Genomic DNA, 5634 nt, shown 5'->3' with positions numbered 1-5634 from the left:
TGCCTTTGTCAGTGAAATTTTTCTCTCTTTTTTCTATATTTTAAAATCTTTTCTTTGTAAAGAAGTCCCTTCAACATTTCTGTAGTACTGGCTTAGTGGTGATGAATTCTTTGTTTTTTTCTTGTCTGGGAAACAATTCTCTCTCCTTCATTTCTAAATGATAGCCTTGGTGGGTAGAATAGGCCCTTGCTTTTCATCACTGAATATTTTGTGCCAATCCCTTCTGGTTTGTAAAGTTTCTGTTGAGAAATCAGCTGACAGTCTTATGGGAGCTCCCTGGTAGGTATCTAATTGCTTTTCTTTTGCTGCTTTTAGGATTCCCTTTTTGCCTTTAACCTTTGGCAGTTTAAATACACATACAGTTTCTTGGTGTAGACTTCTTTGGTTTCATCTTGTTTGAGATGACTCTATGCACTTCCTGGACTTTATCTTTTTCCAATCAAGATGTCAAAGTAGGTAAAACTCTGTGTAGCCCACTATCCTTCTCTGATGCAATCTCCCCTAGTTTCCACAGCCAGATGTTATGGGGACTCCTCTTCCTGGTACTGATGCCTCAGATTGGGAAGCCTGGTATGGGACTGGGGCTCTTTGATTCTCAGGCAGGACCTCTGCAACGGAGATCTCTCTCCTGAATCTTAATTGAATCTTAATTGCCCCACTATGGGTGCGGGACCTGCCTATTCCACTCCTCTGCCCCTCCTACTCAATATGGCTGCTGCTTTATATCCTTATTTATAGGAATTCTGTTCAGTTAGTCTACAGGTGGCTCTCAATGATGGTTGTTCTATAATTTAGTTGTAATTCTGATGTGGTTGTGTGAGAAGGTGAGCACAGTTTTACCAATCTGCCACCTTGACTGGAAGTCATTTTTTTCTTCGTCTTAATCTAGTTAAGGGTGTGTCAATTTTGTTAATCTGTTCAAACAAATTTTTTTCTGTTGTTTTTCTGTGGTCTGTCTATCTCTGCTCTAATGTTTATTATTTCCTTCCTTCTGTTTGCTTTGGGTTTAGAATGTTCTTCTTTCTCTAGTTCTTTGAAAAGTGAAGTTGTTGATTTGAGATATTTTTCCTTTTTTTTAAGGTAAGAATTTATACCTTCATTCTTATCACTGCTTTTACTACATCCCATGAATATTAGTATGTTGTGTCTTCATTTTAATTTGTCCAATTCCCTTGCGATTTCTTCTTTGGCTCATTAGTTGATTAAGAATGTGTTGTTTAATTACCACATACTTGTAAATTGTCGGTTTTCTTCCCGCTGTTGATTTCTAGTTTCATTGCATTATGATTGAAAAACATTATTTGATTTCAATCTTTTTTTGTTGTTGTTAATCCTCAACCAAGGATTAATTTTCCAATGATTTTTAGAGAGAGTGGAAGGGAGGGGGAGAGACAGAGAAACATGGATGTGAGAGAGACACATCTATTGGTTGCCTCCTGCATGCACCCTGACGAGGGCTGAGGATCAAGCCTACAACCGAGGTACATGCTCTTGACCGGAATTGAACCTGGGACTCTTCAGTCTGTGGGCTGATGCTCTACCCACTGAGACAAACCAGCTAGGGCGATTTTAATCTTCTAAAATTTGTTAAAACTTGTTTTATTGCCTAATATGTGGTCAGTCCTGGAGAATGTTCCATGTGCACTTGAGAAGAATGTATATTCTGTTATTGTTGGATGAAGTGTCTGTATGTCTGATCAGTTAAACTAGTCGATAGTGTTCAAATTCTGTTTCCTTATTTCTGCTTGTTTTACACATTATTGGAAGTGGGGTATTAAATCTACTATCCATTACTATCTATTTCGCTCTTCAGTTACGTTGTTTGCTTTATATATTTAGCTTTGGTATTTTGTACATATATATTTAAAATTGTCATATCTTCACCCTAGTTAGTTTGGCACAGTGCATAGAGCATCAGCCTGCAGATTGAGGAGTCCTGGATTCAATTCCGGTCAAGGACACATGCCTAGGTTGTGGGCTCTGTCCCCAGTGGGGTGCATGGCAGTCAATCAGTGATTTTCTCTCATCATTCATGTTTCTCTCTCTCTGACTGTCTCTCCCCCTTCCTTTCTGAAATCAATTAAATAAATAAAAGACTGGAATCTTCTTTTAAAATTGTCATATCTTCATGGTGAATTGGCCCTTTTGTCTGATATTAGCATAGCTGCCACTGCTATATTTTAGCTACTATTTGCATATTAATAGCTTTTTCTATACTTTTACTTTTAGCCTGTGTGTCCTTAGATCTAAAGTTAGTCTTTTTTAGACAATATATACTAGTAGTTGGATCCTTTTTAAAAATTCTATCCAGTGCTGGCTTTGGCAGCACATGTACTAAAATTGGAACGATACAAAGAAGATTAGCATCGCCCCTGTGCAAGGATGACACGCAAATTTGTGAAGCGTTCCATATTGAAAAAAAAAAAAATTCTATCCATTCAGCCAGTCTATATCTTTTAATTGTGGACTTCAATGCACTTATTTATATTTAATGTAACTACTGATAGGGAAATACTGTTGTCATTTTGTTCATTGTTTTCTGTATGTTTTGTAGTTTGACCATTTCCTCTCTTACTCCCTTCTCTTTTGTGTTTCATTGATTATTATTATTTTTTTTGAAGTGACATGCTTTGATTTTCTCCTCATTTCCTTTTGTGTAAAATCTAGAGATATTTTCTTTGGTTACCATGCGGATTATATTAAAAAAATCTTAGTCATGCAACTTGAATTGAGTACAAAAACTCCACTCCTTTATCTCTGCCTACCCCCACTTTGTTATTCATGTCACAAATTATACTTTATTTTGTACCTAACAACATAGATTTATAGTTATTTTTTGCCTTTGCTTTTAAAATTCTATACAAAAACTAAAAGTGGTAACTCAGGCATCTGCATTTAGTTTATATTCTGCATTTCTTTATAGTTGGTTCCTAGATTTTTGTTTCTTAGATTGGAGGCATATTCATCTGTTTATATGCCTTGTGAACTTTGTTGAGATTTGGGCATTTGAATAATTGACAAAGGTGTAAAGGCTTGAAGAGGTGCCTATAAGCCTGACTGGAGGCTCTGAGACCTCCCAAACTTTTTCTGGAGATGTATCGTCTCTGAGTTTGTGTGTGTGCTTTCATTCTAGGATATACATCAGCTTTTAGCTGTCTTAATTTCCCTAAGAGACTTGCCCTGGTTTCTTCTCAGGAACTGTTTCAATTTTTATTGTATTCCTGTCTGTACTCTTTTGCACCCTCTGCTTAAAGAACTGTAGACACCCTGTTCTTCTAATGCACCTGTGCTCTCTTCTGTTTTCAGTGGCTTTCAACCAGCATCCAAATCATACCACCACTTCCACTAACTCTCTAAGTCAGTAGAATCTAGTCCCTCAGGCAACCTTCACACAGCCAGAATGTTAGACACAAGTGCTTTCTGTCCTCAGGAAAGAGGCAGGAATTGGAAGTTTCCTCTCAATTGTGTCACACTGTTGGGTAGGGGGAGGGGCTAGGCTGAGCAAAATGCCACAAACTTTTCAGTGCAGCTTCCTACTGGCTTTGTGTTCACCTGGGTGTTATAGTTTCCCAACTTGTTTCCAGAGTTTGGTCCTTATATTGTTGTTACCTTAGTGTCTCCATGGGGAATGAGCTTCATGGATGATGTGACACCCCATCCACCTGATCCACCTGTCTATTGTATTCACTAGTCACAAATAGCTAATAAAACTTTCAGAGTATATATATATATATACATATATATATATATATATATATATATATATATATATATATATATATATATATATATTAAAAGCTAATATACTAAGTGTCCATCTGACCAGTAGCTATGACACGCACTGACCACCAGGGGGCAGACACTCAATGCAGGAGCTGCCATGATGTGCACTGGCCATTTACAGGCACTGTGGAACTGTCGCCCACAAAGCAACATTTGGCTTCCCTGAAGTGGGACACAGGCCCTGCCACCACCCCGGAGTGACACCCCACCAAATCACAGCCGACGCTGCCAAGACCCCATGGCACAAAATGTGGCCCAAAGCCCAGCCCAACCCAGAATCGGTGGCTATGGGCACCAGGTAATGACATCACGTAGCAACACCCAGCTTCCTCTCCCTGGAGAGGACTAGCCTCCTTGGAGTTTCTTCAGTCCAGGAACCCGACTTGCTTTATAGCCAGGTGGAAACATTTTACACTTTAACCAAATGTCTGTGAAGCGTTTTCCCATGCCTCATCTCATTTGATCCTCACAGAAGTCCTGGAGTAGGTAGATAGGAGACTTGGTGGAATCCTGTTTTCTTTTCATTAGCCGGAAAATGGAGATTTAGAAAGCTTAGAAACTTGACCCACTGAAAAGAGTTAATGGTGGACCTTGAAAATGACTTCAGATTTTCTCACTGCGTAGAATGTAGTCAAACACTGCTGCAGTTAAATCTTTTACCCTTTGTTCTTCCTGTGTGATCTATAATAATAATTTGTTTCATGTTGATATTTACTGCTGTGTTGCTGACAATTACCTGAAAGAGAAGTTGGGTGCTTCACTAGCCTAGAAAAAGTTTAGCTAAATCAGAAAGCAGGTCTAATTAAGCAAATTTATTCTATATTTATAAAAGGCTAGGTTGACTTGCGCATGTGTGATACATATAAAGCTCACGCTGGCGCCAATCACATGTGTGTTTTCATCTGTCATTGTCAATTGTGAATTTGGTTGACACTTCTATTATGGAGAAAGGGCGAATAGCGATATTAAAATACTAGAAGCCCGGTGCAAGAATTCGTGCACAGGCGGGGTCCCTTGGGGTGGCCTCCGGAGATTGGGCCCCAGCTCACACTCTGTCTCGCAGCCTCACCTTGGCCTGGCACCATTCGGTCTGTGGGATCGTCAATCAGGGCTGGGCCCCCACCCAGCTCCCTCAGCGCCTGGGAGCTGGGTGGCGGCCCCGCCCCTGGTTGCTGTCTGCAGGGCAATCAGGCTCCTGCTCACACCTGCCTTCGCCTGGCACCACCCGCTCACCTGCTTCACCATCCTGCCACGGTCCTGCTCTCGTCAGGACCAGCAGTGCCGCCACTGCCGCCCCCTGGTGGTCAGTGCATGTCACAGTGAGTGGTCGAACTCCTGCCCAAAGGGACAATTTGCATATTAGGCTTTTATTATATAGGATTTCTTCTAATTAATTTAACGTGCACAAATTCGTGCACCGGGCCACTAGTCTTAATGATAAAATATATGCTTGGAAAACATGCTTATCCAGCAAGTTTTATTTACCTACACATCTATCAATGGTGTGCTACAAAATTAATTAGAAATAGCTAAACCATTAGAATAAAAATCTTTTAGCTTTTAAATGAATTTCAAGTTTTACATAGCACCACTGTTTATATGAAGTCAAATAATTGTATTAACACATTGTTTGCGGGTAGTTTTTATCACACGCTAACAGGTAGCACGGGCCATTTTTGCTAATTTTTTGCGCAAATGGCAAGGTTCAGTAAAATTATAACTTTAGTTTACATATTTATACGTTACCCGCATTCTACCGCTAGTCTATAAAAAACGTATTAATATGTGTCCCGCGCTCTACTACACTGGTAAAACGTATAAATACATAAAACATATAAATACGCTTCCCGC

The 5634-nt window shown here is 39.7% G+C and overlaps 1 non-coding gene across 1 annotated transcript; it reads left to right on the top strand.

The window, feature by feature from the left end:
- Positions 1–2310: 2310 nt before the first annotated feature.
- LOC118660944 lies at positions 2311–2417 on the top strand. The gene has a single exon (XR_004969107.1). It is a non-coding gene; the product is annotated as a U6 spliceosomal RNA (small nuclear RNA).
- The last annotated feature ends 3217 nt before the right edge of the window (positions 2418–5634 follow it).

This window comes from Myotis myotis, unplaced genomic scaffold (assembly GCF_014108235.1).
Source record: "Myotis myotis isolate mMyoMyo1 unplaced genomic scaffold, mMyoMyo1.p scaffold_m19_p_7, whole genome shotgun sequence".
Classification (NCBI taxonomy): Eukaryota; Metazoa; Chordata; class Mammalia; order Chiroptera; family Vespertilionidae; genus Myotis; species Myotis myotis.
Note: the sequence above shows the minus strand (reverse complement) of the source record. Positions and strands in the feature narration are given on the sequence as shown.